Here is a 12,281-nt window from a genome sequence, read left to right as displayed (position 1 = left end):
GAGCTCCATAAGCTTCATAACGTGTCTTCTTTTGTCATAGTCTTCAATGTGAATATCTTCATATACCACCTTTGTCTTCAATGTCTTCATACATTTTTAGGGGTCATCTCTGGTAGTAAAACCGAATCAATGAGGGACTTCTACCTGTGTTTTCCTGCAATTCTCACAAACACATTAGTCCCTCAACTAGGTTTGTCGTCAATACTCCAAAACCAACTAGGGGTGGCACTAGATGCACTTACAATCTCCCCCTTTTTGGTGATTGATGACAAACTAGTTGAAGTTTTCAACGGGGAATATAATGTGTGAAATTTGTAAAGGATAGGGAATTGTCTTCATAAGTTGCAAGGGCTCCCCCTGAAGATGTGCATATAAGTTGATTTGCTTTTGGAATGCAAATGCACATGGCAGGTTGTACTTGTGGAGATCCACTTCAGCTTATGATGACAATCCACTACGCATGTGAAAGTATATGAAGATAATGACATGCATAATGGAAAATGGACGTCTGCAGAATGAGATAGGTGCGGAATTTATCGTCGCACATGCGGAATTTATCTTCGCAAACAGGGTGGCAAACGACCATCGAGTCTTAGTGTTACAACTCAAAGAACCAAATGAAGCAAAAACGAGAGTTGTAAGCACGAAGCAAAATGTAGCAAAAATATAGCACCCGCCCATATGGACCCGCTTGAAGGCTATCAACTCATATGCTTCTCCCCCTTTTGTCAGCAAGGACTAAAAAGGTTCGAAGACATAGAGTGTCTACTCGTTTCCAGGAGTAGCAGGGTCGTTGGAGGTGTTTGGCGGTGCAGAGGAGCTTGGAGGTGCTGAAGTAGGTGGCGGTGATGTAGCATCGTCGTCTTCATCAATGATCCTTGCAGTAACTGTGGCAGCAGATGAAGAAAACTCAGCGTCTTCAAGTGATGGTGTGTTGCGCATCACAGCCCTTCTGGGAGGTGTGGTGTCAAACTTGAAGCGCTCAGTGAAGCCATCCTCTTCAAGTTCAGCTTCAGTGCATATCATTGAGAGCCCTTTCCATGTACGACGGCAAGTCTCATGTGTAACGAAGGCATTCTTGGTGGCAAGGTTTCGAAGACGATTGACATCCACTAAGAGGCTTTTCATATGACGCTTTAGCCAGTCGTGATGCCTATCTTGCTTTTGGTGAAGGGCCACAAGAAGCTCTCGGTCAGTGAGGGCACGAGCGCGCTTCTTAGGTCTTTGAGCATTTGTGCTATCTGTGGCTTCAGTAGATGCTGGGCGTGGTGCACGTGTAGTGCCAGCCAATGGATACACCCTGGATATGGCTTCAACACCTTCAACATTCTGCGTGAAGCTCTGGTGTTCTGCATTCTGAGGACTTATCGGTTGCTTGGCAGGTTCGGGATATATGGCTTCAGCAGAGGTATCCACATCTGGCAGGAAGATCCGATGGTTTCGGGCTGAGGGCTGATACGAGATCGTAGAGTGCAGTTTGATCAGCCTCATCACCCAAGGAGCATAGAACTTCAAACCAAATAATTCCGAGCCTGACGCTGCAAGTTGGCGTATGAAGAGATCCTGTGCGTTGAAGCATTTGCCATGCAGGATATAGAATAGGAGAGTCTTCATTGCACCCTCAATCTTGGCATGTGGAGAGTGTCCCTTAATGGGCTAGAGAGTCCGCCGGATGATGTGATATATGGTCCTTGGCAGGTACTAAAGGTCTTCAACGAAGAACTCAGTTGGATAGGGTGCATCCTGAGGCAATGGCTTCATCATTGTGAGCATCTGACTCATATTTGGTTCAGGCCTCTGGAATATGCTCTCAATAGCTTCAGAATGTAGTTGACAGCCTTCCTCGAAGAATTCGCCAGGAGTGGGCAGGCCGGTGAGCTCAATGATATCAAATGCATTGGCTTCATGATGGACATTGCCGGTCATCCACTCTAGGACCCAAGTCTTCGGATCTCTATTGTATCCTTTTATATGGAGGGTGGCATAGAACTGAAGCAGAATCTCTTCATTCCAGTGCTCTTCATCAGTCACAAACGGCAGCAGACCCACTTGCCTAAAGCAATCCAAAGCTTCCTCAAGACAAGGCAGACCAGCAATGGCTTCAACCTCAAGGCGCTTGTGCGGGAAGATGCGACCTTGGTTGTATAGGATGCTTGAGTAGTATCTGCGCTGAGGATAGCTCCAGAACCTATCTGATACAATCCTTTCCCTTTAATAGGGGTTCTTGGAGCTGTTGAAAAATGTATTGTCTGCCTTAAAGCTATTTATGTCAAAGGAGCCAGGTGCTGATGCAGGACCTGGGAACCTTGGAAGCCTTGGGACTGGCTTCTGGACATGAGGCCTGTGCTCAACATGATAATCAAATTGAGGACCTGCAGCAGACTCAGGAACAGAAGTGTCTAGCTCAGTAGCTTCGCTGTCTGCTGAAGCATTTGGTGGGGCGGGCTCCACATTGGCTTCAGTGTTTGTGGTGGCAGCCTCAACATTTTATTCCTCCGCTTGTGTAGTTGGAGGGACAACCTCAGGCACGTTCTCCTGGAGAACTGCATCTTGATGGAGCGGGGGAGTGGGTTCTGGTGGTGCTTCTTCATTGTCTTCGGCTGATGCAGCCGGAATTTCTTCAGTATGGACTTGAGGCCTTGGACCTTTGCGAAGCCTACGGAACGCAGACGACGCTTATGGGGTTGGAGTGGGCTGTGCCTCAAAGTCTTCTTCCTCCTGAGGACGATCCGCCCATGACTCATCTTGTGCCATTAGTGTCAGAGGACGACCAATGCTGATGAGTTCGCTTGTTTCAAGCTGAGGAAGGACTGCATCATCTTGTACATTGTCCTTGTGACCAATGTCTTCAGCAGTGATGGGGTCGGCTGCTGGAATGTCTTCAGCTTGAGGAGCCTCTGTGGGAACAGGCTCATGAACTGTCAGCTGACGTTCTGCGTTGGGGTGAATGACAGAGAGGGGTTCAACCATCAAGGGCTCTGTGGGAGCAGCCCGAGCTTTCTTGATCTTACGCTTCTTCTTGGTGGGGTCAGAAGGAGAGGCTTCAGAGTGTTTCCTCTTCCTAGCTTCAGCCTCTGCATTCCGTGTCTTCTTAAGCTCTGAAGCGGTTGACCGGCTCTTTGGCTTCGAGCCAGTCGTGGCGGTTGGGAAGACAATCGGAATAGCTTCTTGTCTTGGTGCCTCTGGTTCATTCACAGCAGGCTGCTTCTTCTTCTTCACGGCCATCTTGGGGTCGATGCCAGGACGCCCAAGTGCCTTGCGCTTCTCGGCCTCATTGTAGGCCTGCACACATCGTTCTGCCAGAGACTTCATCCGCTCACGCGAGCCTTCAGCTTCTGCACGCTTCTTCAGAAAATTTTCCTTTAGCTCATGCAGCATGATTTTGAAGCTCTTCACTTCCTGCACGCTGAGCCTGGCCATGTGCTTCTTGAACTGAGCCTTTTCATGATCAATTTTATGCTTCAGCTCAACAATGCGCTGAGCAATGGCTAGTTCTGAAGCAATTGCACCTTGGAAGGCGACGCTGAGGCCAACGGGCAGCTGCAGATCTTCGAAGCTTATGTCCGGTGAGGCAAACCATTCATCGAGGAAGTTGTGGATGATGGCAACATCAAAGAGAGGTAGGTTGTTGAAGATTTCTGCTTCTTCCTTGCTTTTGATGAGCTGCTCAAGAGCGTCATCTCCAAGATCTTCATCGCTTGATAGATCAATGGCTTTGCTGCGCAGAATGGCAGCAGCAGTGAGCTCTTTGCCGGTGTGTTGCTGGGGCTCCTTTTCCTTCTGGGGCTTGGAGACGCGGGATACGTCTTCAGACTGCACACTGACTTCAGGAGGTGCAGTTTTCAATGGCTTCGCCCTTGAGATTTTTGAGGCAGGGGCTGGCTTTGAAGCTTTTGGTTTCTTCGTCTACTTTGGCTTCGGCACAGCAGGGGCTTCATCAGACTCAGAGTCAGCTGGAGGGTCATTCCAGGCAGTCCCTTGGACTAAGATGTGGGTGATCAGGCCCTCAAGATTGGCAAAACGGACCGATGACATTGGGTTCTGCGTCGCGTGTGCCATCTGCCCTTGGTGCGGAGGGACCAGGGTTGAAGTCTAACCCAAATTTCTTCTTGTTTAGCTTCGCTGACTGTTGGGAAAACTGAAAGTTGCGCTTGAAGAGATTGTCGTCACGACACCAGAGGAGTGACGACGGATGCGCATCATCAGGCTGTGGTCCTCGGACCATGCATGGGTAGAAGCCTTGAGCAATGGCTTCATCTCTGGTCTTGGGTACGAGATTCTTGTATAAGATGTCCCCCCATGGCTTCTTGATGGCACATTTCTCAACATACTCCTGAGTGACGAAGCGGTATTTGAACCACTGTTCTGCCCAATAGCGTCGAATCCATTGGATTCGGGTCTTGCGCTGCCCATAACTTTCTTTTGGATCTGTTTTGTACATTTCTGCCAAGTCTTCAGGCAGATCTTTGGAAGTTCCTTCACATCTCTGTCTGCCCCCCTTCCTTGCTGCTGCTTCTGAAGCCATATACTTTAACTTGAAAGGCTTCAAAACTTTCAAAGGCTTCAAAGGCTTTCTTTTGCTGGACCAACAGGAACTGGCTTCAGGAGAGTTTATGTGATGCTGTAGGAATTCTGCAAATGAATGCAGACTATGAGAACCGAAGGATTCTCCCACGGACATGTACCTGTGACAGCATTAAGGTGCGAGGGAAGGGGAAGAGGTCATATGCATTCTCAGAAGGTTTTGAAGATTAATCAGTTTAGAAGACATTGACCTCATCGTGCGAAGACATTCACTCATAGATAAGTAGTTGGTTCCAGATTTGTACGAACCCACAGATCAGTACAAGTGAGGAATCTAACTACTTTATGAAGCACAAGTGAATATACTAGGCATGTTATGAGATGCAGCAAGAGATCTAACTTGTGTGAAGAGAAACTTCTTATGGTAGAAAGTGACAGAACCATAAGATCAAAGGGGCTATAAAAAGAAGTTTTATTTACCACACTGGAACTGCTAGATGGAAGTGGGAGATGATGCCGAGCAGTTCAGTCCTCCGTGCCCTAACTTGGCGACGGAAAACACCTACGGCGACTGCGGAGAGGACGATGTCCGCGATCGGCGTGAAGATGGCATCGGAGAAGTCGCGGCAGCGAAGCGCTTTGTCGCCGGCGTCGTCGAGTGCTAGCGGTGGCGCTAGGGTTCGTGCGAGGGTGGAAGAAGGAGATAATGACCGCGGTAAGTGTGAATTTATAGGCTCAGGGGCGGCACTGTGCTATTACATAGGTGCCCCTGGCGGTTCGCATATGAGGAACGCGTGGCCAGTTTGCGGAAGTTTTGGGTCTGTTTCACGTCCCACGCACGCCTGGATTGTCGGGCGGTCGTTCCTGCTTCTCCGGATTTTATGTGGAGGAATGAGCATTGAAGATGGACTTTATGGTTGTCTCTATGTCTTCTGCTGACTAGGACGCAGTGAAGACATTCGACAGTTTCAATAGAATGCATATGACTTGGAGAGATAGAATTTGAGATAGAAAGCATAGAGAGATTAGGGTCCGATCACATTCACTTAGTTCAAAAGATTCAACCAAGAAGACATAGCTATAAGTGAATGCTGTAGAGGACAGAACACTGGTATATATATATATCTATATAATCAACGTAGTGAAGATAATCATGAAGACATGTTGAGTTCGAAGCCAAACCAAATGTGACGATATTGCAAGGTAACGCCATGCGTGAAATTCTTCAAAATGGAACGTTTGGTGGTGGCGTTACCCACCGTATAGGAAGTATTAGACCCAGACACAGCGCACAATTATCGTGGCGCTCCGAAGTCAAATTCCACATTAATGTATTCACACTTAGAATGTATGTCTTCATTGATTGAAGATATACTTTACTTTGTGTGTTGCACATCTAAGTCATCAATATGCATAAGTGTTAGGATGTGTGCTTGATCACAGGACATTTGAGGATTCCAAGATATTTAGCTCACACCGTAACTTGCAAAACCTCTTCTCATCCAAGGGCTTGGTGAAGATATCTGCCAATTGTTCTTCAGTGTTGACGTGTATGATATCAATGTCTTCCTTCACAACATGATCTCTGAGAAAGTGATGACAAATTTCAATGTGCTTTGTCTTCGAGTGCTGAACTGGGTTGTTAGCAATCTTGATGGCGCTTTCGTTATCACAGTAAAGTGGCACTTGCTTCAGATGAATGCCATAGTCCTTGAGTGTTTGCTTCATCCACAGAAGCTGAGCGCAGCAAGATCCAGCAGCAATGTATTCAGATTCAGCAGTGGAGAGAGATACACAGTTCTGCTTCTTTGAAGACCAACATACAAGTGATCGTCCCAGAAAGTGACATGTGCCTGATGTGGACTTGCGATCAACTTTGTCACCAGCATAATCAGCATCCGAAAATCCAACCAAATCAAACTCTGAGCCCTTTGGATACCATAATCCTAGAGTTGGGGTGTGAGCCAAATATCGAAGAATTCGCTTCACAGCTAAGTGATGCGACTCCTTTGGTGCCGCTTGAAATCGAGCACACATGCAAACACTAAGCATAATATCTGGCCTAGATGCACATAAATAAAGCAAATAACCAATCATGGAGCGGTATACCTTTTTATCGAACTCTTTACCATTGTCGTCAGGACCTAGATGATGTTTGGCTGGCATTGGTGTTGTGAAGCCTTTGCAGTCTTGCATACCGAACTTCTTCAGGCAATCTTTGAGATACTTCTCTTGAGATATGAAGATGCCATTGCGTTGTTGTCGAATTTGAAGACCAAGGAAGAACTTCAGCTCCCCCATCATGGACATCTGATATTGCTCTTGCATCATATATCCAAACTCTTCACTGTACTTCTGATTGGTGCAGCCGAAGATAATGTCATCCACATATATTTGGCACACAAACAGTTCACCATCATATGTCTTCATGAAAAGAGTGGGATCCAGGGAACCAGGTATGAAGCCTTTGCTCTTCAGGAAGTATTTGAGTATGCCATACCAGGCCCTGGGAGCTTGTTTGAGGCCATACAGTGCCTTGTTGAGCTTGTATACCATGTCAGGATGTTTTGGATTTTCAAAGCCAGGCGGTTGTGCAACATACACTTCTTCTTCAATCTTGCCATTGAGAAAAGCACTTTTCACATCCATTTGATATAGAAGTATGTTATGATGATTTGCATAGGCCAGCAGTATGCGTATGGCTTCAAGCCTAGCCACAGGAGCAAATGTTTCATCGAAGTCAATGCCCTCCACTTGAGTATATCCTTGAGCAACGAGACGAGCTTTGTTTCTGACAACTTGACCATGCTTATCTTGTTTGCTGCGGTATATCCATTTGGTGCCTATTATGTTGTGCTTCCGTGGATCAGGACGCTTAACCAGTTCCCATACATTATTCAGCTCAAACTATTGAAGCTCTTCTTGCATAGCTTGAATCCATTCAGATTCCATGAAGGCTTCTTCAACTTTCTTGGGTTCTGATATTGATACGAATGCGAAGTGCCCACAGAAATTTGCCAGTTGAGTTGCCCTTGAACGAGTGAGTGGACTAGGTGCATTGATGCTGTCAATTATTCTGTCAATTTGCACTTCATTGGCAACACGAGGGTGTACAGGGCGAAGACTTTGCTCTTGCTGATCTGTGTTGGTGTTGGGAGGAATGTCTTCAGGCTGAGCATTGTCTTCATGTTGATCAGGTGCTGAGATGATAAGTTCTTCTTCAGGATGAGCTTCAGAAGGTATAATCTCTCCAGTTCCCAAGCTTGATTGATTCATCAGCTGGAACTTCATCTAGCACATTTGGCAGTTGCTCTCTTTGTGAACCATTTGTCTCATCGAACCGCACATCCACTCTGTAGGAGTGCGAATCCTTTCCATATCCAAGCATAAAGCCCTCATGTGCTTTTGGCGCAAACTTTGAGGTGTGGTGTGGGTCCTTGATCCAGCATCTTGCCTCAAATACTCTGAAGTAACTGACATTTTGCTTCTTGCCAGTTAGGAGTTCATAAGATGTCTTGTTCAGAAGCTTGTGAAGATAAACACAATTGATTGTATGGCATGCAGTGTCAATGGCTTCAGTCCAGAATTTTCTTGGAGTCTTGTATTCATCTAGCATAGTTCTGGCCATCTCAATGAGTGTTCTGTTCTTGCGTTCGACGACGCCATTCTGCTGTGGCGTGTACGGAGCTGAGAATTCATGTGTGATGCCCAAGGTATCAAGATATGTATCAAGGCCAGTGTTCTTGAATTCAGTGCCATTGTCACTTTTGATGTGCTTTATCTTGGCGCCAAAATTGTTCATAGCTCGATCGGCGAAGCGTCTGAAGACATCCTGCACTTCAGTCTTGTAAAGGATTATGTGCACCCATGTATATCTAGAGTAATCATCAACGATGACGAAGCCATAGAGGCAAGCAGAAGTAGTAAAAGTTGAGTAGTGAGTGGGACCGAAAAGATCCATGTGGAGCGGTTCGAAGGGTTGTGTAGTAGTCATGATTGTCTTCGAAGGATGTTTTGCCCTTGTCATCTTCCCTGCTTCACAGGCACCACATAAGTGATCTTTCTTGAACTTGACGCCCTCGATGCCTATGACATGCTTCTTCTTCGCAAGAGTGTGGAGGTTCCTCATGTCAGCATGCCCAAGCCTCCGATGCCAAAGCCAGCATTCTGAAGCTTTTGCATGAAGACATACTGCAAGTTGTGGTCCTGCTGAGAAATCTACCACATACAAATCATCTTTTCGATACCCTTCAAACACTAGAGACTTGTCAGATTCCATTAGTACTAGGCAACAATATTTTCCAAACATTACGATCATGTTCAAATCGCAAAGCATTGAGACAGACATTAAGTTGAAGCCAAGGGATTCAACAAGCATGACTTTATCCATGTGTTGATCCTTTGAGATTGCAACTCTACCTAGACCCAATACCTTACTTTTACCAGTGTCAGCAAATGTGATGTGGCTCTTGTCGGATGGACGTAAGGTTGAGTCCATAAGGAGGCTTCTTTTGCCAGTCATGTGATTTGTACACCCACTGTCAATAATCCATTCTGAAGACTTTGAAGTCGCTGGTGTCGTACCCTATAATGCACTTAGGGGGATAGGCTTCACGAAGAGAATTGTGAAGCAAAAACATTTGATGAACCAGTGGGTTATGAAAACTTAGATCCAGATTAGGACTAATAGGGAGAGTAGCATGCGATTCAGGAACGAGGTACATAATGATGCCATTCGGGCATTTTATCTTGCGCCCTACAAGATTTTTAAGGTCCCTAGCAATAACGTCAGAAGATTTTGTTTTTCTGCTGGAGACCTTTCCCTGCAAAAGAGAGTTAAGCTTTCTTAACCACCCACATCTTCAAGGGTGGCTTAGAAGCAATAAGTCTAAGTGCAGCATCTGAGAATTTTGGCTTTGAAGCCTTAGCAAACAGTCTAGCAGGTGGACAATAATACTCATAGGAATAAGCAGAATAATTTTTGGTCATATGAACATGACGGTTCGATGAACCGCTCTCATATTCATATGCCTTAGTATGGTTTCCCTGCAAAACATTTGCGTTAGTGTGACTCAGGTGAGTCCTCTGTTTGTATGAAGCCATTGGACCGTATGAAGCCTTTGGTCTGAGGTTTGTCTTCTTCAAGTGAGGTGTCATGAAGACATTCACAGGAAGATTTTCCAGACACTTTTTCGGAACCCAGATCTTCTTCATAGGCGGTCCATTCCTGCAGTTAGTACCAATGTACCTGGCAAACACTTCACCATTCTGATTCTTAAACAGTTTATAGTTTGCATCAAAGGATTCATCAATGATAATGGGGTTAGCACAAGTGAAGCCAGATAAATTGGATGGATCTGCTGAAAGTTCCTTTGCAGCAACCCATGTGGTTTTGGGGTACTGCTCAGGTTTCCAGTAAGAGCCATCTGCATTTATTTTCCTCACGAACCCAACACCCTCTTTCCTAGGGTTTTGGTTCAGAATCTGCTTCTTGAGGACATCACATAATGTCTGATGTCCTTTAAGACTTTTGTACATCCCTGTTTCAAGCAATGTCTTCAACCTAGCATTCTCATCAGCAATAGCAGTGGTATCCTCAGCAGAGGGGTTAGTTACCACATCAACAGTTGAAGATATTGCAACAGCAGTAGCAGTGGAACATTCAGCAACAGAAGTAGCATTATCACGCTCAATGCATTTAAGACATGGTGGTTCAAATCCTTCCTGAGCGGGACTAATCTGTTCGGCGCGAAGTGACTCGTTTTCCTTTTGAAGATCTTCATGAGCCGCTCTCAATTTCTCAAGTTCTTGCTTCCTTTGAAGATAATCATAGGAAAGCTTTTCATGAGTTGTTGAGAGAGTATCAAGACGATCTTCAAGTTCATGATACTTAACGTGAAGGTTTTTTATGTCTTCAATTAAGGATTCAGATCGAGTCATTTTAGCACCCAACAGATCATCGCTTCTGTCTAACAGTTTTTGAATATGTTCCATAGCTTTCTGTTGTTCAGTTGCAATTTTAGCAAGTGTTTTGTAGCTGGGTTTTGAATCACAGTCAGAGTCATCGTCACTAGATGTTTGATAGCGAGTAGTGCGTGTGTTTACCTAGGCACCGCGTGCCATGAAGCAGTAGGTAGGAGTGGAGTCGTTCTTGTCATTTGCGTCGGTGTCGGTGATGCAGTCATTGTATTCAATGTTGAAGATGGACTTGGCGACGTATGCTGTAGCCAGACTCGCAATGCCAGAATCAGACTCCTCCTCAAACTCCACCTCTGCCTCCTCAGATGTGGACTCCTCCTCTAAATCCATCTCCTTGCCAACAAACGCACGTGCCTTGCCAGATGAGCTCTTCTTGTGTGATGAAGACTTTGAGGAAGACTTGGAAGAAGACTTTGAGTATTTCTTCTTCTTCTTGTCGTCAGAATCATATTCCTTGCTCTTCTTCTTCCTTCTGTTCTCATTGTCCCACTGTGGACACTCAGAGATGAAGTGTCCAGTTTTCTTGCACTTGTGACATTTTTTCTTCTTGTAGTCATGAGCAGAAGCTTCATCATTCCTTGAGCTTGATCGTGAAGATTTTCTGAAGCCTTTCTTCTTGGTGAATTTTTGGAACTTCTTCACTAGCATTGCAAGTTCTCTTCCAATGTCTTCAGGATCATCAGAACTGCACTCAGATTCTTCTTCAGATGAGGAAACAGCTTTTGCCTTCAAGGCACGAGTTCGCCCATAGTTTGGACCGTAGATATCTCTTTTCTCAGAAAGCTGAAACTCATGTGTGTTGAGCCTCTCAAGTATGTCAGACGGATCGAGTGTCTTGAAATCAGGACGTTCTTGAATCATCAGGGCCAGGATGTCAAACGAACTATCAAGTGATCTCAGTAGCGTCTTGACGATTTCATGTTTGGTGATCTCAGTGGCGCCGAGGGCTTGAAGCTCATTTGTGATGTCAGTGAGCCGGTCAAATGTGTGCTGGACATTCTCATTGTCATTTCGCTTGAAGCGGTTGAAGAGGTTGCGAAGAACACTGATTCTTTGATCTCTTTGGGTTGAGACGCCTTCATTGACCTTGGAGAGCCAGTCCCAGACCAGCTTGGATGTCTTCAAGGCACTCACACGGCCATACTGTCCTTTTCTCAGATGACCACAGATGATATTTTTGGCAGTAGAGTCCAGTTGAGTGAACTTCTTGACATCAGCAGCAGTGACACCTTCTCCAGCCTTGGGAACACCGTTCTCGACGACATACCATAGGTCGACATCAATAGCTTCAAGATGCATGCGCATCTTATTCTTCCAGTAGGGATATTCAGTTCCATCAAAGACGGGGCAAGCAGCGGAGACTTTGATTATCCTTGCAGTCGACATAGCTAAAACTCTAGGTGGTTAAACCGAATCACACAGAACAAGGGAGCACCTTGCTCTGATACCAATTGAAAGTGCGTTATATCGACTAGAGGGGGGGTGAATAGGCGATTTTTATGAAAGTGTTCAAAACGTGAGAGTTATGAAGACAAACAGCGAAGATTATGCCTATTACTATGCAGCGGAAGTTAGATTACACTAGGCCAGCCATGGTCATGTATTCAATAGAGTGAAAGCACAATGACAAACCGCTTCAGTGTAATAAGGATCAGGTAGGAAGAAGTTATGCAGCCAAACAGATCATACATTCACGTTGTGAAGACAAAAGATAAAGCAAGCATGCAATGGCTTCACAATGAGTAACAGTAAGAAAAGGAAGTGAAGATGAAACCAGT

Source organism: Triticum urartu, chromosome 2 (genome assembly GCF_003073215.2).
Source record: "Triticum urartu cultivar G1812 chromosome 2, Tu2.1, whole genome shotgun sequence".
Lineage (NCBI taxonomy): Eukaryota > Viridiplantae > Streptophyta > Magnoliopsida > Poales > Poaceae > Triticum > Triticum urartu.
This window is presented reverse-complemented; position numbering follows the sequence as displayed.